The sequence below is a fragment of the Tursiops truncatus genome, chromosome 11 (genome assembly GCF_011762595.2).
Source record: "Tursiops truncatus isolate mTurTru1 chromosome 11, mTurTru1.mat.Y, whole genome shotgun sequence".
Taxonomy (NCBI): domain Eukaryota; kingdom Metazoa; phylum Chordata; class Mammalia; order Artiodactyla; family Delphinidae; genus Tursiops; species Tursiops truncatus.
In genome coordinates this window covers 100,057,237-100,078,633 of record NC_047044.1, presented here as the reverse complement: position 1 = coordinate 100,078,633, position 21,397 = coordinate 100,057,237, and the positions used below count along the sequence as shown (strand labels likewise).

The 21,397-nt window shown below is 42.2% G+C and overlaps 1 protein-coding gene across 7 annotated transcripts in view; it reads left to right on the top strand.

Moving 5' to 3' along the window:
• The window catches only part of RAD52 (RAD52 homolog, DNA repair protein), a 54,654-nt gene that overhangs the window by 9,007 nt on the left and 24,250 nt on the right, over positions 1-21,397 (top strand). The window contains exon 1 of one of the 7 annotated variants that reach the window (XM_073789260.1): positions 15,207-15,344. The exons of 2 other annotated variants lie outside the window; for them this stretch is intronic. The gene's annotated coding sequence lies outside the window, so the exon portion shown is untranslated. Of the gene's footprint in view, positions 1-15,206; positions 15,345-15,466; positions 15,487-15,581; positions 15,726-15,756; positions 15,867-21,397 lie in introns of those variants that run through there. 4 more of the 7 variants (XM_033867247.2, XM_033867244.2, XM_033867245.2 and 1 more) reach the window with 4 other exon arrangements.

Below are 21,397 nucleotides of genomic sequence, written 5' to 3'. Positions count from 1 at the left end.
AATGGGTGAGGACTTTCCAAACCAATAAGAGACATAAATCTATAGAGCAGGAATCACTAAGAACAGGACTAAAAAGAAATCCAATCTAGATGCAGTGTAGCGAAACCGAGAACATGAAAGACAACACATCTTAAAGTCCGTTGCATTAGTTTCCCATGTCTGCTGTAACAGAGTGCCACAGACTGAATGGCTGAACATCACAGGAATTCATATAGTCTCACAGTTCTAGAGGCTGGAAGTCCAAGCTCCAGGGGTCAGCAGGGCCTTGGTCCTGTGAAGGGGAGGGGAGAACCCTTCCCTCCCCTCCCTAGTTTCTGGTGATTTGCGGCAATCCTTGGCATTCCTTAGCTTGCATCTGCAGCCCTTCAGTGCCTGCCTCCCCGTCACATGGCATTCCCCTTTTGAGCGTCTGTGTCTCTCTTCCTCTTCTGATAAGGCACCCAGTTATATTGGATTAAGGGCCCACCCTTCTCCAATACGGCCTTATCTTAACTAATGGTGTCCACAATGACGCTCTTTCAAAATAAGGTCACGTTCTTAGGCACTGGGGATTAGGGCTTTAACCTATCTTTCTGAGGAATACAATTCAACCCATAACATGAGACAAATAAATACCAGCTTACTTACAAAGGAACAGTAATTGGCTGACGACAAACCTATGAACACACAAGGGAAGCTGGAAGACAGAATAATCTCTCCAGGTGCTGAGAGACAATAACTGTCATCTCAGAATTGTGTACCCAGTAACACTAATTTATAAGATCAAGGACAAAATAAAGACATTTTCAAGTAAACAAAAGCGCATGGTTTATTACCAATTGATCTTCATTAAAGGAAAATCTGATACTTCAAAGGAAAATAATCCTGCAGATGAGGATCCAGAGGCATACACAGCTGCAGTCTGTGCCACCAAAAGGGGTACAGGGGGACTTAAAAGGGCCAAAGCTAAAAACAGAATCTGACCACCAAGTGGGAAGCATGTCCACACTGATAGGAACCCAGGGTTTTTCTTCCCCCTGGGGGTCTCATGATCATTAACCATCTGTGTCGGCAAAAGGCAGTCTTCCAGCTTTCATATCAGATGGAGGCAAGGGTAAAAGTTGATGGGAAACTTACGTGACTTGGGTGCATTCCTGTGAGTGGGCTAACGCTCAGTCATGCAGAAAGGGGAGGGTAGGACTGCGGGCCTAAGACGGGGCTGACAAAATAGATTCAGTGAGGTTCAGCCACACAGCGTCACTGGGGACCATGACAAGAGCAGTTTATTCAGGTGGTTGAGTTGAAAGTTGATTAATTGGTTCAAGAGAGAATGGGATGGGTGGAAGTACAAGTTGTGAGTATTAGCAGTTCTTTAGAGAATTTCTGTTATAAACAGGAGTGGGGAAATATGAGGTCAACATTATTTTCCCATGTACCTTTCTCCTATTCCCAAATTCCACCTGACGTCATCCACTTCTGGTTTGGGATACTTGTACGTGGAGGCATACTGGCTGGTATAATAGTTTGGGATTCCCCCTTTATTACCTGTTTTATTTGCATAATGAGAAGATAACTAGACTTACGTATTAAGTGTTAAGTATCTCCTACAGCATTTTAACTCCAAAATTGCAGAGAGGAGTATGAGAATAGTTTTTTAATCATTATTTCACCATACACAATATTATCTAACTTTACCTCTTATATTTGAAGTTTTTTATACCTGATTAATGTCCATATTTATGTGAGGGTGAAAAAGAATTTACCACAGTAAGGTTTATAGTTATAGTTTTATGTCAAATTATATAACCACAAATACTAGAGGGCAGTCTAGCAGAGTCTCAGGCGCAAGGGCTCTGGAATCAGACTGCCTGGGTTCATATTCTGGCTTAACCTATCCAGGCCCTATTTCCTTATCTAAACTGGAGATAATAATTGTAAAGGTATTATAAGGATTAAATGAGGAAATACATGTAAAGTGCTTAAACTAGTAAACACTAAGTATATAGTAAGTCCTTGATAAAATTAACTAGTGTTATTACTAAGCAGTGAATCAACTGTCAGTAAGAGAAGACCTGACTTACAGTGGCTTAAATGAGAAGGGTTTGTTCTGCTCACACAGCAGGCACGCTGAAGATAGGTGGCTGCTAAAATTTGCTCATTTCTACAATGCCAGGGCTTGGCCTCATTTCAGTTCCCTTGGACTTTCCCTCACGATTACACCATCACCAATCACCACATTGTCAAACAAAGGCATTCAAAGGCAGAAAGCAGGAGGCAAGGAAACAGAATTTCTGCCCCTGCGCCTTTCTCTTTTTAGGGAGGAAACCACCACTCTGTGTGTTGTGTTGTGTTGTGTTCTTCAAGATTGTCTTAGTTTGAGAAAGCCCTCTGGCCAATAAATGGAGGTGCTGGCTTTTGGTGGTCAGGCAGTCCTAAGTGCACTGATGTGGTCCACGTGAGGGGCACGGATGGGCGAGGCAGCAGCTTGCTGCTACAGCTGTCTAAAGGGCATCTGATGTGGTACATATATACCTGGAATACTGCTCAGCCGTAAAAAAGATTGAAATAATGCCATTTCAGCAACATCGATGGACCGAGAGATTATCACACTAAGTGAAGTAAGTCAGACAGAGAAAGACAAATACTATATGATATCACTTATATGTGGAATCTAAAATATGACAAATGAATTTATCTACAGAACAGAAACAGACTCACAGACATAGAGAACAGACTTGTTGTCAAGAGGGAGGGGTTGGGGGAGGGATGGATTGGGAGTTTGGGATTAGCAGATACACACTACTATATATAAAATAGGTAAACAACAAGGTCCAACTGTATAGCACAGGGAACTATATTCAATATCCTATAACAAACCATAATGGAAGAAAAAATTTTTTAATAAAGGGCATCTAAAATCTTACACATTGAAGAACACACTTCTAGGGCTTCCCTGGTGGCTCAGTGGTTGAGAATCTGCCTGCTAACGCAGGGGACACGGGTTTGAGCCCTGGTCTGGAAAGATCCCACATGCTGCGGAGCCTGTGCACAACAACTACTGAGCCTGTGCTCTAGAGCCCGCGAGCCACAACTACTGAGCCCACGTGCCACAACTACTGAGCCCACGTGCCTAGAGCCCAAGCTCTGCAACAAGAGAAGCCACCGCAATGAGAAGTCCGCGCCCGGCAAGGAAGAGTAGCCTCCACTCGCCGCAACTAGAGAAAGCCTGCACAGCAACGAAGACCCAACGCAACAAAAATAAATAAATAAATTTATTTTTTTTTTTAAAAAAAAGAACACACTTCTAATTTCTACCCCCAAACCTGCTCTTCCCACATGTTCCCCATCTCAGTAGGTGGCAACTCCATCCATCCTGTTACTCAGACCAAATGCTGGAGTCCTCCTTAATTCCTCTGTCTTACACATCACATTCAGTTACACTGTAGTTAATTAATCCTGTCAGATCTACCTTCAGATTCTGTCCAGAATCCAACCACTTTCATCACCCCTGTCATCACCATGCTGACCCAACCCACCATCGTTTCTTGCCTGTATTATTTCAGTCGTTTCCTGACCGCTCTCCGCTTTCTCCCCCACCATCCTTTTAAAAGCTAGATCATAATTATGTCACCTTCTTGCTCAAAACCCTCCAGTCTCAGAGTAAAACCCAGTTTCTTCTCATGGCCTGTAACTCCTCTAAGAGATTTGGTCCTCTCCGACTCTGCCCTTGCCTGCTACTTGCCCTCTAGCTCAGGCTGCCCCAGCTGCACTGACCTACTTGCTGTTCTTTAGTCATGCCAAGCATGCTCCCACCTCAAGACCCTTCTGATGGGCACAGTCTTCTGCCACAGAGCTTCCAGGCTTGATTCCTCACTTCCTTCAAGTCCCCGATGTCACCACCCTGAAGTCATCCCTGCCCCTCTCCGTACTCCCTGCCCCCCTCACTGTTTTAGTTTTCTCCATCTAACATGCTATATATGTGTATTTATATACATGGATGTACTACGCTTCTTTACTTATTTTCTGTCTCCCCTCAGAAATGTAAGTTCTGTGAGGGAAGGGACTTTCTTTTTTTCCCTGTTTTACCCCTAGTGCTTGGAACCTATTAGACACTTGGGGGAAAAAATGCTGAATGAGTAAATGAATGAGCGAACAATATTATTTAAAAAAAAAAAAAAGCTAACTGCCTGATGACCAGACTGCAGCCGTGACACAAACTGCTCCATCTTTTTTTTTAACAGAAACCATTTTATTTATGTATTTATTTATTTTATTTATTTTTGGCTGCGTTGGGTTTTAGTTGCAGCATGCGGGATCTTTCTTTGCAGCGCATGGGCTTCTCTCTAGTTGTGGCACACGGGTTCCAGAGTGCGCGGCTTCAGTAGTTGCGGCATGCAGAGTTAGTTGCCCTGCTGCGTGTGGGATCTTAGTTCCCCGACCAGGGATCGAACCCATGTCCCCTCCATTGGAAGGTGGATTCTTAACCACGGGACCACCAGGGAAGTCCCAGCAAACAATATTGAACATTCAAATTGCTTCAAGCTTTGTGTGTACAAGGCTTTGTGCATTTTCTTTCCGTGTTTTATGATTAATGAATAATGAATAATATTATTATGAATAATAATGAATAATTCTCAAAATGAGATTATGGAATAGGAAGGTAAAGGCATTTTTTGGCTTTTAATAAAAATAATCAAATTGTTTTCCAAAATATTTAAACCAGTTATGTAGAGGGCACCAGTTATATGATGGTCCTGCTAGGCATTCTACGTTTAAACTTTTCCATAAATTTTATAGGAAAGACTAGAAAATTTGATTATTTTTCCATATTTATTTATAACCATCAATAGTACTGTTACTTTTTTCTTTTCAGTTTTATTGAGATATAATTGACACACAGCACTGTATAAGTTTAAAGTGTACAGCATAATGATTTGACTTACATACATCGTGAAATGATTATCACAATAAGTTTAGTGAACATCCATCACCATATGTAGATACAAAAATTAAAGAAAAAGAAAATTTTTTTCCTTTTGATGAGAACATCAATGTATTTTTAAATAAATTAATTAATGTAATATAAATATTACTTTAAAAAATTAAAATCTCACCCACAGGCTTTCTCAGGTTCTTTCACCTTTTTGGTTCTGACCTATCCTTAGCTGACCTTAATTAAAGGTGAACTTAGTAGCCTACTTTAGACAATGCTTCCTATGTTCCTCCACTAAGTGTCATACCAGCCTCACAAGTTCTGGATTCTAAGTCCTGTTTATTAGCTTTTATCGTGGTTATAGATTCTCATGCTGGAGGGAAAGGCTGTTTTCTCTGCCTCCATGACTATATGCCCTTTTTAAAAATACCATGCCCCTGCCCGCAATACGTTCTTTATCCTCTAAGAATATGAATACAAGTATAGCTTGTATATGCACGCTTGAGTATACTTTATACAGCTGTAAGTATTTACATAGAATGAGAGTAGTTATATATAATCACACATGAATTTTTTGTGTTTCAAGATCTCAGCAAGGGATGTACCTGGCTTTGGTTATCGATGAGAAATGCAGCTAATAGACCATTCAAATTACTCTGGTACCCCATGCAAAATAACTCAGTTGTTAGTTCACTTCCTTCAGATACCACCTTGTCTCATGAGCCACCTACTCCCAGATGTTATTCTAAATTACCATTTGCAGTCACTTCTCACAATGCCCACTCCCAGCTGCCTTTCTAATTCAACATTTCACAGTTCCTGCTTCGTTGCTGTTCTTTCCAGTTGGCATTTTAATCTGAGAGCTAAGTATCTTTGTCAACCACCATTCCTCATAGGCCAAACTTTCAAACTGCAAGGCTTTCAGGAAGTCATTTGGTTAAATATTCCCTCATTTTTGGTTACAAATGCCTTGCTTTTTATTTTAAACTATGGAAAGCTTCATGACTGTATTAGATTGTGCTAAATAAGAATCCAGTGACCACACTAATCAGCAAAATGATTGTGACTCTGGAAACCAAGACTAAACTGCGGTTATATCACTGGAAGTGTAGGTGGGATGTATGAAGACCTTTCTCAGTGCTCACTGATGTGACATTTAAGTCAATAGAATGGAGGTAACAGTTCCTAAATTATCATCTATAGACAGATAGATAGATAGATAGTTAGATATTGTGCCTAATAAACCTTTCTACATAGTTTCTTCATTTTGCCCCTTCTAGATTTTGTACTTCACACTTAATATTGTAAAAACGTACTTGTTGTTTGCATTCCTGTAATGCAAATAACATGTTCAGTTGTGAATATATATAAGTGAATATTTTCATGTTTTATCTAACATTTGACATACATAATTCAATTAGCACAATCCCACCAAATTCTCATTTAAATAAAATTATTGACAATTTTACTTTTTTTTTTTTTTGCTGTACACGGGCCTCTCACTGTTGTGGACTCTCCCGTTGCGGAGCACAGGCTCCGGACGCGCAGGCTCAGCGGCCATGGCTCACGGGCCCAGCCGCTCCGCGGCATGTGGGATCTTCCCTGACCGGGGCACGAACCTGTGTCCCCTGCATCGGCAGGCGGACTCTCAACCACTGCGCCACCAGGGAAGCCTGACCATTTTACTTTTGGTATGAATCAATTCTCATTGTTGGAATGTTAAATGATTCTTTGGTGTTCCTGGGATGCAAAAAAAAAAAAAAAAAAAAAAAAAACCAAAAAAACCCCTAAAAGCATGTATTTTTTTTCCTACAAAACTCACTAATTCTTCATTTGTTCAACAACTATTTATTGAATTTCTGCTGTGTGCAAAGTATAGTTCATGATAGTGAGGATATAGTGGACAAACTCTCTGCCCCCACTGAGCTTGTATCCCTATAGGGGTACTATATTACTAGTATTACTAGTATATTACCAGTATTTACTATTAAGATAGTTATACTATAACTATATTACAAAGCTATAGTAATCAAAACAGTATGGTATTGGCTTTAAGACAGGCACATAGACCAATGGAACAGAATTTGGAGCCCAGAAATAAACATATACAGTCAACTAATATTTGACTAGGGAGCCAAGAATACTCAACAGGGAAAAGATAGTTTCTTCAATAAACAGTGCCGGAAAAACTGGATATTCACATGCAAATAAATGAAACTGTATCCCTATCTTACACCACTCACAAAAATTAACTCAGAGTGGATTAAAGACTTAAATGTAAGACCAGAAACAGGAAAACTCATAGAAGAAAATGTAGGGTAAAAGCTTCTTGACGTTGGTCTTGGCAACAATTTTTTGAAACACAAGCAACAAAGCAAAAATCAATAAGTGGGACTATAGGGCTTCCCTGGTGGCGCAGTGGTTGAGAGTCCACCTGCCGATGCAGGGGACACAGGTTCGTGCCCCGGTCCAGGAGGATCCTACATGCTGCGGAGAGGCCCACGTACCACAAAAAAATAAAAAATAAAAAAATAACTGGGACTATAACTGGGAGCTCCCTGGCAGTCCAGTGGTTAGAACTCAGTGTTTTCACTGCCATGGCCCGGGTTCAATCCCTGGTCAGGGAACTAAGATCCCACAAGCTGCGTGGCATGTAAAAAAAAAAAAAAAAAAATCAGTGGGACTATGACAAACTAAAAAGCTCTGAACAACAAAAGAAACAATCCAAAAAATGAAAAGACAACCTATAGAATGGGAGAAAATATTTGCAAACCACATATCTGGTAAGGGCACTAATATCCAAAATATATCAGGAACTCCTACAGCTCAATAGGAAAAAAACAATCTGATTAAAAATTAGAGAAAGGAGCTAAATAGACATTTTTCTAAAGAAGACATACAAATGGCCAACAGGTACATGAAAAGATGTTCATCAGGGAACTGTAATTCAAAGCCACGAGATATTGCCTTACAACTGTTAGAATAGATATTATCAAGAAGACAAGAAATAACACAGTTGGCAAGGATGTGGAGAATGTAAATTGCTACAGCCACTATGGAAAAAAATTAAAAATAGAACTACTATATGATCCAGCAATTCCACTTCTAGGTATTTATCCAAAGGAAACAAAAACACTAACTTGAAAAGATATCTGCACCCCCATGTTCATCGCAGCATTATTTACAATAACCAAGATTTGGAAGCAACCTAAGTGTCCATGGACGGATAAATGGATAAAGAAGATGTGGTACATATATACACAATGGTATATTACTCAGCCATAAAAAATTAATGAAACCTTGCCATTTGTGGCAACATAGATGGACCCTTGAGGGCATTATGCTAAGTGAAATAAGTCAGGCAGAGAAAGAGAAATACTGTATGATCTCACTTACATGTAGAATCTAACAAAACCCTCAAACTCATGGAAACAGAGAGTAGATTGGTGGTTAGGGAGTGGGGGTGGGGAAGGAAGTCTGAAAATGGTCAAAGGGTACCAACTTCTAGTAGTAAGATGAATAAGTTCTGGGGATGTACGTACAGCATGGCGGCTGGTTAATACTGCATTGTATACTTCAAGTTGCTAAGAGAGTACATACTAAAAATTTTCACCACACACAAACACACAAAGGTAACAATGTGAGGTGATGGATGGGTTAACTAACCTTTTTCTGGTAATCATTTCACAGTACATATGTATATCAAATCATCATATTATACACCTTAAACTTACATAATGTAATAAAGGAAAAAAAAGAAAAATGTGTAAATATATATTGGTCTCTGTCCCTGCTTCCCGGCACAGAGCTCCTAAAACTCTTGTATCTTCCTAAATGATAAGAGTGCTAAGAGCATCTTTTGTTCTAACATTTGGTCGTTGACCCTGGTTCGGTGACACAGAGCTTTAGGAATCCTTTGACATTTCCTGCATGATAGGAGTGTCTTTTGTTCTAATGAGGTGACTCTGGGTGGGCTTCTAAATAACTTCAGGAGGGGGGCAGGGGAGGTGCTGGTCACCAGAAAGACCAAGCCATGATTAGAAGGTTGGAACATTTAGACCACACACACCCCCCCCCCCATCCTCTGAGAAGGCGAGAGGGGCTGGAGACTGAGCTAATGATCGATCATGCCTATGTGATGAAGTCTCCATAAAAATCCCAAAATTGGGGTTTGGAGAGCTTATGCTTGGTGAACATATCCATGTATTGGGAGGGTGGCACACCCCAACTCCATGGGGACAGAAGCTCCTGCGCTTGGGACCCTCCCGACCCACTTCCTACATATCTTCTCATCTGGCTATTCATCTTGTATCCTTCATCATATCCTTTGTTACATAATAAACTGGTCGACCTAAGTAAGTGTTTCCCTGAGTTTTGTGACCTCTTCTAGCAAATGATCAAGTCCAAAAAGGCCAGTAGGGGGAACCTCTGATTTGTAGACAACTCAGACAGAATTGGTGGATAGCTTGGGGACCTATTATTTGCAAATGGCGTTTGAAGTGAGGGGCAGTCTTGTGGGAGTGAACCCTTAACCCGTGGAGTCTGCCTGTCTCCAGTTAGTGTCAGAACTGAATGGCGTTGTAGGACGCCCAGCTGGTGTTGCAGAGAATTGCATATGTGCAAAACCCACACATTTGGTGTTGGAAGAGTGAGTGTGTCAATATTATGAGAGTAAAGGAGAAATACACAGGAGGAAGAGGGTAGTTTTTCCCTTATAGCTTCTCACTCATTTCATTTCGTTCTTTGCAAAGTCACCTCATCCGAGACGCCTTCCCCAAATCATCCCTCCATCTAAACAGCGCCGCCGTTCTCATCATGCTAGCTCCTGCCTCAGTCTTCGTCGTAGCCCTTCCTTCTACCAGCCGTACCGTATAGTTGTTTGCTTGCTCACCCTTTCTCTGCCTTCTAGGATACAAGCCCCATGGGATCCTGGACTTTGTTCTTTGCTCCCTCCTCAGTGCCTGCATTGGTGTCTTTCACACAGGAATGGCTTAATACATATTTATTTGATGAAAGATGAATAAATGAATGAATGAGAAATACTAACCATTTACTATACTGTGGGAACCCTTAACTGGTAAAATATTTTGAAGTGACATGTTATACAGCACTCTACACAAAACAGAGGAAAGCCACGTATCTCACATGGAAGCTTAAGACCATTTTAACAACATAAATGAACACTTTCCTTTTAAAAAATTGTTCTTCTATGCCCAGTCTTCATTTGACTACTTTAGGAATCTCCTATAAGTAGAGTCATACTGTGTTTATCTTTTCGGACAGGCTTCGTAATGTCCTCAAGCTTCATCCATATTGTCCCAGGTATCAGAACTTATTTCCTTTTTAAGGCTGAATCATAGTCCATTGTGTGGACACACCACATTTTGTTTGTCCATCATCTGTCAGTGGACACTGGGGTTGCTTCCGCCTTTTGGCTATTGCAGATAATGCTGCTATGGACATGGGTGTGCAAATATCTGTGGGTGTGCAAATATGGGTGTGCTATGGACATGGGTGTCTGTAAAGACTCTGCTTTCAATTCTTTTAGGTATATAACTAGAAATGGAATTGTTGAATCATATGGTAATTCTATTTTTAATTTTTTTGAAGGCCCACAATTGTATTTGCGCCATTTTACATTCCTATCTGTAGCGCACATTATTCCAATTTTTATACATCTTTGTCAACATTTGGTATTTTCTGTTTTTAAACAGTAGTCATCCTAATGAGTGTGGGTAAGCTGTTTTAAGTGTATAGTTTTGGGCCCTGCTTTTTCCACAGAAAATGATCTTGAAAATTCTTTTTTCCACGTCAGTAGTTTTTGTTTGTTTGTTTTATTTTTAGGCCGTGCGGCATGCGGGCCAACCAGGGATCGAACCTGGGCCCCCTGCATTGGGAGTGTGGAGTCTTAACCACTGAACTACCAGGGAAGTCCCCTCAATAGGCATTTTTTTAAACATGATTTTTAATGGCTGTACTATTTAACAGATTCCATAATGTAACATTTTAATTCATTTTCAGTAATTTTTCAGGGTATAAATAATGTTGTGCAGAATATCCTTATAAAGAAATGTTTGTGTACATCCCTGATATTTTTCTTAGTTGCTAAGGTCCTACAAGTTGAATTCTTGTATCAGAGGATATATGTTTTTGATATATAGTCCCAGATTGCTTTCCTGAAAGGTTGCATCAGTTTATATTCCTACCAACAGTATGAAAGTATCATCCACACTGAATATTATCAGACAAAATTATTTCGATGTAAGATCATAAATACAAGGTCAGTAAGACTATATACATCAACAGATAACAGTGGTCAACTCTGAGAATAGTTCTGGTTTTGACATATGAATGGTTACGTAAAATGCTAGATTAATTTTTATTGTTTGTATTTTTCAGTAAGAACATATGTAATAATTATATAAAAATAAATATTTCAATTTCCTAACAAAACAGAAATGGTTGAAATTATATACTTATTTTATTTCTTAAAAATATTTATTTATTTATTTACTCAAATTATCTACTTCTAAATGACAAGATCGTGTAACTCTAATATGAAATTTTCTCATAACTTTTTCTGAGAGCAGTGCCACGTAAGCAGTGCAAGAAACCTTGAATTTTACCTTCTTTATTTTTTAAAAATTTCTTTGATTTAATTTTATTATTTTTTTTTATAAAGCAGTTTCTTATTAGTCATCAATTTTATACACATCAGTGTATACATGTCAATCCCAATCGCCCAATTCAGCACACCACCCCTGCCGCGTCCCCCCGCCCTTGGTGTCCATATGCTTTTTCTCTACATCTGTGTCTCAATTTCTGCCCTGCAAGCCTGTTCATCTGTACCATTTTCTAGGTTCCACATATATGCGTTAATATACGATATTTGTTTTCCTCTTTCTGACTTACCTCACTCTGTATGACAGTCTCTAGATGCATCCACGTCTTTGTTCTTTTTATGGCTGAGTAATATTCCATTGTATATATGTACCACATCTTGTTTATCCATTCATCTGTCGATGGGCATTTAGGTTGCTTCCATGACTTGGCTATTGTAAATAATGCTGCAATGAACATTGGGGTGCATGTGTCCTTTTGAATTATGGTTTTCTCAGGGTATATGCCCAGTAGTGGATTGCTGGGTCATATGGTAGTTCTATTTTTAGTTTTTTAAGGAAGCTCCATACTGTTCTCCATAGTAGCTGTATCAATTTACATTCCCACTAACAGTGCAAGAGGGTTCCCTTTTCTCCACACCCTCTCCAGCATTTGTTGTTTGTAGACTTTCTGATGATGCCCATTCTGACTGGTGTGAGGTGATACCTCATTGTAGTTTTGATTTGCATTTCTCTAATAATTAGTGATGTTGAGCAGCTTTTTATGTGCTTCTTGGCCATCTGTATGTCTTCTTTGGAGAAATGTCTGCTTAGGGGGCTTCCCTGGTGGCGCAGTGGTTGAGAGTCCGCCTGCCGATGCAGGGGACACGGGTTCATGCCCCGGTCCGGGAAGATCCCACATGCCGCGTAGCAGCTGGGCCCGTGGGCCATGGCTGCTGAGCCTGCGCGTCCGGAGCCTGTGCTCCACAACGGGAGAGGCCACAACAGTGAGAGGCTCGCGTACCGCAAAAAAAAAAAAAAAAAGAAATGTCTACTTAGGTCTTCTGCCCATTTTTGGATTGGGTTGTTTGGTTTTTTAATATTGAGCTGCATGAGCTGTATATATATTTTTGAGATTAATCCTTTGTCTGACGACTCATTTGCAAATATTTTCTCCCATTCTGAGGGTTGTCTTTTTGTCTTGTTTATGGTTTCCTTTGTTGTGCAAAAGATTTAAGTTTCATTAGGTCCTATTTGTTTATTTTTGGTTTTATTTCCATTACTCTAGGAGGTGGATCAAAAAAGATCTTGCTGTGATTTATGTCAAAGAGTGTTCTTCCTATGTTTTCCTCTAAGAGTTTTATAGTGTCTGGTCTTACATTTAGGTCTCTAATCCATTTTGAGTTTATTTTTGTGCATGGTGTTAGGGAGTGTTCAAATTTCATTGTTTTACATGTAGCTGTCCAGTTTTCCCAGCACCACTTATTGAAGAGACTGTCTTTTTCCCATTGTATATCCTTGCCTCTTTTGTCACAGATTAGTTGACCATAGGTGTGTGGGTTTATCTCTGGGCTTTCTATCCTGTTCCATTGATCTATATTTCTTTTTTTGTGCCAGTACCATATTGTCTTGATTACTGTAGCTTTGTAGTATAGTCTGAAGTCAGGGAGTCTGATTCCTCCAGCTCCGTTTTTTTCCCTCAAGACTGCTTTGGCTATTCGAGGTCTTTTTTATCTCCATACAAATTTTAAGATTTTTTGTTCTAGTTCTGTAAAAAATGCCATTGGTAATTTGATAGGAATTGCATTGAATCTGTAGATTGCTTTGGGTAGTATAATCATTTTCACAATATTGATTCTTGCAATCCAAGAACATGGTATATCTCTCCGTCTGTTTGTATCATCTTTAATTTCTTTCATCAGTGTCTTATAGTTTTCTGCATACAGGTCTTTTGTCTCCCTAGGTAGGTTTATTCCTAGGTATTTTATTCTTTTTGTTGCAATGGTAATGGGAGTGTTTCCTTAATTTCTCTTTGAGATTTTTCATCATTCGTGTGTAGGAATGCAAGAGATTTCTGTGCATTAATTTTGTATCCTGCAACTTTACCAGATTCATTGATTAGCTGTAGCAGTTTTCTGGTGGCATCTTTAGGATTCTCTATGTATAGTATCATGTCATCTGCAAACAGTGACAGTTTTACTTCTTCTTTTCCAATTTGTATTCCTTTCATTTCTTTTTCTTCTCTGATTGCCATGGCTAGGACTTCCAAATCTATGTTGAAAATAGTGGTGAGAGCGGACATCCTTGTCTTGTTCCTGAACTTAGAGGTAATGCTTTCAGTTTTTCACCACTGAGAATGATGTTTGCTGTGGGTTTGTCGTATATGGCCTTTATTATGTTGAAGTAGGTTCCCTCTATGCCCACTTTCTGGAGAGTTTTTATCATAAATGGGTGTTGAATTTTGTCAAAAGCTTTTTCTGCATCTATTGAGATGATCATATGGTTTTTATTCTTCAATTTGTTAATATGATGTATCACATTGATTGATTTGCGTATATTGAAGAATTCTTGCATCTCTGGGATGAATCCCACTTGATCATGGTGTATGATCCTTTTAATATGTTGTTGGATTCTGTTTGCCAGTATTTTGTTGAGGATTTTTGCATCTATATTTATATACTTATTTTAATATGTATGCTTTTTGGTTTAATTAAAGTTAAACCTTTTTTCCTCTTTATTATCTTTCTCCTTTTGTGAAATATCCACTCACTTCATTTGTATTTCCTGAGTTGTTAGAAGTTTTTATATATGAATTCTCTTCACCATACATGTCAATAATATCTCCCCCTCTTTCTTGTTTATTTTCTACTTCCAGAAGCTAAAAGAGTTGAATGTAGGTAGCTACATTTATCCATCTTTTACTTCATGATTACTTTATCAGCTTTTATAGTTAGACAGCTTTTTTCTGCATGCTGAGGTCGGATATTCATCTGCATATTTTTTTTACTTTGTTTTATGCGTATCTGCGTGTATTTAACATTTCACCCTTGAATTCAGCTGTAATTTATTTCAGTGCATATTTTGATAAGGAATATAACTCCAAACAGTAACTGTCTCAGCACCATTTGGAAGCCAACATTCCTTTCTTTACCAAATGCACTGGGGGTGGGGGGACGGGGGGTGCTCCCGGGAGGAGTGAGCAGTCAGCTCAGCTGGAGGTGACTCGCCCGGGGCTTTGCTGCTCACATCGGGGTCAGCGCGGCTGGAAGGGCTCCTGGGCAACAGCTGGAAAACGCAGAGACTGATTTTGTTGGAGTTTTCCGCAATCAGCTCGGAGTCGCGATGACAACTTTTTAATCTTGCTTTGCTCGGTGCTGTAAGACGTCCCGAGCGCAGGTCGCCACGCAGCGTCTCTCTCGACGCGAGCGCCTGGGAGTCCTGCAGACCCGGGGGCGGGGGTGGGGGGGGGAGTGCGGGGAGGTGGGCGTGTGGAGCCGGGACGGAGACGGGGATGTGTGCTGGGCGGTGACGGGCGTGTGCCGGGCGGGAGCGGGCGCGGCCTGGGCCGGAGGGCTCCTCGGCCTGCGATCCAGGCCGCGTTCTGACGACCGGCCTTAGCAGGATGCAGGAGAACGGTCCTCTCCCGCAGCAGCCTAGGGGCACTGGGCGGCGCCGAGCCGTCCTGCCGCCCCTCGTCGGGCTCGGGCTGCCTGGCTGGGAGAGCTGAGGGCGGCGCCACGAGGCCAGGCGAGCTCGCCGGCCGCCAGGGGGCAGCAGAGATCCCGGCGGCGCAGGGTCCGCGGAAGCCAAGCGGAGTGAGCGGCGGCACGGAGGTCAGGTTCACGCTGTTAGCTTGCTTTTGCGGCTCTCGACAGACGGCTCTGCTCCCGCTCCGACTTGACTTGCGGCTCCTCTTCCTGTACCCGGCAGTGGCCCAGCACGTTTTCGGTCTGACCTTCTTCCGCGGACCCTTATGTGCGTTCACGCAGTTATGGCCCGGGGCAGATTGGCCCGGACCTTTTCCCCAGCGTCCTCTGCGCCGTCGCGCCGGAGCGCCCTTCTCCGCGTTCAGCCCACCGCAGCCGGGCGCGCTCTCCCTCCCGGACCTTCTTCCCAGCGTCCTCTGCGCGGCCGTGCCCGAGCGGCCGTGCCCGAGCGCCCTTGCTCGCGTTCAGTCAGGACGGAGCTTCGTGCGCGCTGCGTGGCCGAGGCGCGTGAGTGGGGTCTCCGCCGGGTGGGGAGCTCGTCTTGCGAGTCCCGGCTTAGTGGTCCCAGGCCCAGCAGCGTGTGCTGAACCGCGAGGGCGCTGCGGCCCGAGGGCGCCGGAACGGGCGGGGCCGGGACTGGGCCGCGGGGTAATTGGTGCCCGCGGACGGGGACGGAGGGTGTACGCGGCTGGGCCGCCGGGCGGGAGAGGCGGCGGGGAAGGAGTTAACCGTTTAGGAGGGATTTGACAGGTGAGCGCGTCTTCAGCCTTTCTAGACCTTTCTTTAAAAATTGAGAGAGAATTCACATACGACTAAATTCATCCTTCTAAAGAGACCAGTTGAGTGGTTTTTAGTATAGTCAGGGGATTGGGCCGCCATCACCGCTGTCCAATTGCAGAGCGTTTCATCGCCCCGGAAGGAAATCCCGAGCTCGTAGTAAACGCTTTTCCTGTCCCGCTGCCCAGCCCCACCAGGCCGCTTTCTATCTCTGAGTTTGCGGGGCCAGGATAGTTCACCTCACTGCAGTCAGACGGCGTTTGTCCTCTCGTGGGCGGCTCCTTGCGCGCGGCACAGGTCCTCGGGGTTCGTCCGCGCTGTAGCAGTGGTCGGCACTTGCCCCTTTTTACGGCCGAATGATAATAGTTCAGCGTAGGGAGAGACCATGTTGTGTTTCTCCGTCAGTCGATGGGCATTTGGGGTTTTGCACCTTTTGGCTTCCGAGACCTTTTGAGCTCTGTTCCTCCACGGAACTCACAGTCGGAGGCACAGTCAACTTAAAACCCTTCTGCCAACATTGAACTCTGGGATCGGAGCTGGTAGTGTTCCAGTGGCGTCGGGTCCGCTGTCTTGCAGGAAAGTTTGACAGTGTTTCTGTCCTCGGCTCAGCACTTGCTGGGCCGTCGGCTGTGGTGGGCACAGGCAGAGAAGCGTCGGTGTGCGGGTGTCATCAGCGATGCCGCCAAGACCTGTTGACGCGTGATAGGAACTGGGTGGACTCGGAGATGAGCGCATGAAGAAGGTGGCTGAGAGCTGTGGGAGACGTCTGACCTCCGAGCACGCCCAGTTCATCTCCGTTATTTGCGGATGCACGGCCCGGCTAAAACTCCTCGGGAGCCTCCAAGTAGATAGCAGGGCCAACGCGCCCGTCCCCAGCTCAGGTCCAGCAAGGCGTGCCCCTGCCTTCTTGTCTCCGCTCACACTGTAAACCTGCGTCCTTGTTGTGGCATGTTTAGTGCCACAGTTTTATGCTTTTCGTTAGTGATTCCATTTTCTTCCTTTAACGCATTTTAAAAAAATTGAATGAGGGATTCTTTAAATTCTGTAGTTCTTTACAACTTTCAGAAGTACCACTGCCCCGCCCTTGCCCCTCCCTTCTTCCCTCTCCCCACTGATAACCACTGGTTTGTTCTCTATATTTGTAAGTCTGCTTCTTTTTTGTTTTGTTCACTAGTTTGTTGTGTTTTTTAGATTCCACATATAAGTGATATCATGCAGTATCTGTCTTTGTCTCTCTGACTTATTTCACTTCGCACAGTGCCCTCCAAGTCCATCCGTGTTGCTGTGATTTCACGGTTTAGAATGTTCTCCAAGCTTAGTGCTGAAGTGCTGTCTGGTGTTCGAAGTGCAGGGTGGCTGTGATGTGCCTTAGAGAGACATGCACGGCAAGCTTCTCTTAGATGAGCTTTGTTCGGGCCTGAGTTATGTGCTGTTGGCTGTGATTTCAGTAGTTATGCATCAACAATACATACTAAATAGGGTGCCTTTAATGGACAGAAACAGGCAGAGCAAGCTTTTGTATTGACTGGTCGGTGAAAACGTAGTGACTGGAGGCTCGCAGGAACCTAGGCCTGTATTTCTGCTAGGAGCAGTGGCTCGGTGTTGGATTATTGAGTGTTCGTGGTAACTGTAGAACATGAGTATCATGAATAGTGAGAATGGACTATGTAACCAATTTAGTTATTCAAGGGCAGAAAGCCTAGTGGGGATGTTGATTCAACTTCTGTGACTTTTAACATTTTTCCACTCAAGGTATTCATTTTTAATAACGTTCTGGCAGTTTTGAAGCGGAGAGGAGCTAAAATAAAGCTAAAATGCTGTTTATTCTGCAAGCTGGGTAGGGACTCTGCTCAGTCCTGGAGATCCGGTAGTTAGTATACGGCCCCGCTGTTCTCCAGCGGCAGAGTGTGGGTTATGGTGTGCTGTGATAAATGTGTAAATGCTATGGGAACATAGGGTTAATTCTGTTGAGAGTGTACTGAGGTGTGTAAGGCTTCAAGGAAGAGATGACATTTTGAGATGTTTCCTTCTTTTTACTTAAATAATTCTTTTTCTGCTCTGTTGCTAAATTTTGAAAGAAGTCTTACGAACATGAGAGTAGCATGTACATAAATGAAAATAAAGAATTTTGATACCCAGTCCTGTTCTTCTTGATCTGCACAGTCAGAACTTCACCGCGCACTGAGCTGGGTCACTTCTGCCTGTGATGCAAATCCAGAGTCCACCCCTTCTCTCCGTGGCTGTTTTCTTGGTTGAGCCTCTGTCATTTCCTCTCTGGACTGTTGTAACGTAGACTCCGGCTGCTCTCTCCATCAGTTATTCGCTGCTGACACAGACCTTTAATTCTCAGCCTGAAATTTCCATTGCTCTCCCATGTTTACAAACTAAAGTTTTACGCTTTTAAAGGTGGCTTATTTAACCCTTCATGATAATGCCCTGCCCTGTCTTTAATAAAGATGAGGTCATACAAAAGAGGAAACTCTCCTTATGTAGCGTGCCTTCTTTCCTCTTTACTCCTTCCTTCCTTTCTCTGTCCCTCCATATATAATTAGAAATGCTTTTAGGTGATAAGGAAATAGATGAGAATAAAAAACATTTTTGCCAATCTTAATATCTTGAATTCATCAGTTTCGTGATTACAGCCACTATCTTGGCTAAGGCTCTTACCCCTCACCCCCCCAAAGGTCTTTTTTTTTTTGGTCATATGTTTTTATTTCTTGGAAAAATACCTATCAGAAGAGTTCTTGGGTCACATGGCAAATGCATGTTTAATTTCTAAAGAAATTGTCAGATTTGTTTCAAAAATTATAAAACCATAAAGCTTCTAGAAGAAAATATGGAAGAATATCATCATGATCTGGAGGTGTGCAAAGGTTTCTTAGACAAGACTCAGAAAGCAATAACCACTGGGGGAGTAAAAAAGATAAATTGGATTACATTAAAATTGAAAACTTCTTATTTAAGGTAACTCTAAGAAAATGAATAGACAAGCACTGACACCTGTTTGACAAGGAACTGATATCCAAGGTATATAAAGAACCATTAGGGTTCGAGGCCTGGGACTAATCCTCTGTGGCCTGCTGCTCTAAACTCTGGAATGCTGGCTTCATCTTCAAGTCATTCTTTTTTCATGAAGGGTACCATGTGTTTATAGCTGAGTAGTTTTATCAGCCTGTTTCCTGCCAACAGTGTATGAGCATTCTGGTTGCTTCACATCCTTGCCAACTTTTAGTGTTGTCAGTCTTTATTTTTAGCCATTCTAGTGGGTGTAGAGTGGTATGTCATTATGGTTGGTTTTAATTTTAGTCCTTGATTACTAATGATGTTGAGCACTTTTTCCTGTGTTTATTGACATTTTTATATCTTCCTTTGTGAAGTGCCTGCTCAAATCTTCTGCCCATTTAAAATTGGGTTAATTGTCTTTTTATTATTGAGTTGTAGGAATTCTTTGTATGTCTTTTTTATATCCTGGATATCAGTCTTTGTGGTTGCCTATTCATTTTCTTAGAGCTGTTTTTGTTTTTTTTTTTTGCGGTAAGCGGGCCTCTCACTGTTGTGGCCTCTCCCATTGCGGAGCACAGGCTCAGCAGCCATGGCTCACGGGCCCAGCCGCTCCGCGGCATGTGGGATCTTCCCGGACCGGGGCACGAACCCATGTGCCCTGCATCGGCAGGCGGACTCTCAACCACTGCGCCACCAGGGAAGCCCCTTAGAGCTGTTTTTGATAAGCAAAGTTTTACATTTTGATGTAGTCATATTTGTCATTTTTTCTTTTATAATTATTGCTTTCTGAGTCCTAAGTAAGAAATCTTGGTTACCTCCAGGTTGTGAAGGTATACTTATGTATTTTCTTGTAAGAATTTTATAGTTTTAGCTTTTATGTTTAGGCCTATGATCCATCTTTAGTTTTTGTGAATGGTGTGAAAATTATTTTGTGAAGAATATTAAATGTTCTTCCCATACAGATATCCAGTTGTTCCAGTATCATTTGTTGAAAATGCCGTTGTACTGCATTGGTACCTTTGTTGAAATTCAGATGACTGTATACATGGCAGTTGATTTCTGGACTCTTCTGTTCCATTGGTCACTCCTTATGTCAGTACCACCCTGTTTTAATTATAGTAGATCTTTTTTTAAAAAATAAATAAATAAATACATTTATTCATTTATTTATTTATTTTTGTCTGCGTTGGGTCTTCGTTGCTGTGTGCGGGCTTTCTCCAATTGTGGCGAGTGGGGGCTACTCTTTGTTGCGGTGCACTGGGTTCTCATTGCAGTGGCTTGTTGCAGAGCGTGGGCTCTAGGTGCGGGGGCTTCAGTAGTTGTGGCTCGGGGGCTCTAGAGCACAGCCTCAGTAGTTATGGTGCATGGGCTTAGTTGCTCCGAGGCATGTAGGATCTTCCCAGACCAGGGCTCGAACCCGTGTCCCCTGCATTGGCAGGTGGATTCTTAACCACTGCGCCACCAGGGAAGCCCTATAGTAAGTCTTGAAGTTGTGCGGTGTAGGTCAACAACTTTGTTGTTTTTCAAGTTTGATTTTGTTAGTTTAGATCCTTTGCATTTTCCACATAAATGTTAGAATCATCATCTTACCAGTTACTAAAAAAAGTCTCGTGGGATTATGATTGCAATGGCATTGAATCTTCAGATCAATTTGGGAAGAATTTACATATTAACAGTATAGAGTCTTCAAATGTATGAACGTGGTGCATTTCCTGTTTAATTTAGGTCTTTAATTTCTTCTGGTACTATTTTATAGTTTGAAGAGGTCTTATGCATTGTTCATTAAAATTACTCCTAAGTATTTTTTTTTTTTTTTTTTTTTTTGCGGTACGCGGGCCTTTCACTGCTGTGGCCTCTCCCATTGCGGAGCACAGGCTCCGGACGCGCAGGCTCAGCGGCCATGGCTCACGGGCCCAGCCGTTCCGCGGCATGTGGGATCTTCCCGGACCGGGGCACGAACCCGTGTCCCCTGCATCGGCAGGCAGACTCTCAACCACTGCACCACCAGGGAAGCCCCTAAGTATGTTTTTTTAACTCACAGTGGCGCCATCGTTCACAGTGTTACTCTGTAGACAGTGTGCCATTTTTTTCTGACTGCTTATAAGGTTTTCTCTTTATTTTTGGTTTTTAGCATTTTGCCTACGGTGTATCTAAGTGTGATTTCCTTTGTGTTTATCCTGCTTTGAGATTTGCAGATCTTCCTAAATCTATAAACTTACGCCTTTCACCCAATTTGGGAAAATTTGAGCCATTATTTTAAAAAAAAAATTTATCCCTGTTCTCTTTAACCTTTTCGTTTGGGACTTTGATTATATGTGTTAGCCATTTTGATGTTTTCCCCCAGGACCCTGAGGCTCCTTTGTTATTTTCAATCTTTTTTTTTTCTTCTTCTTCAGATT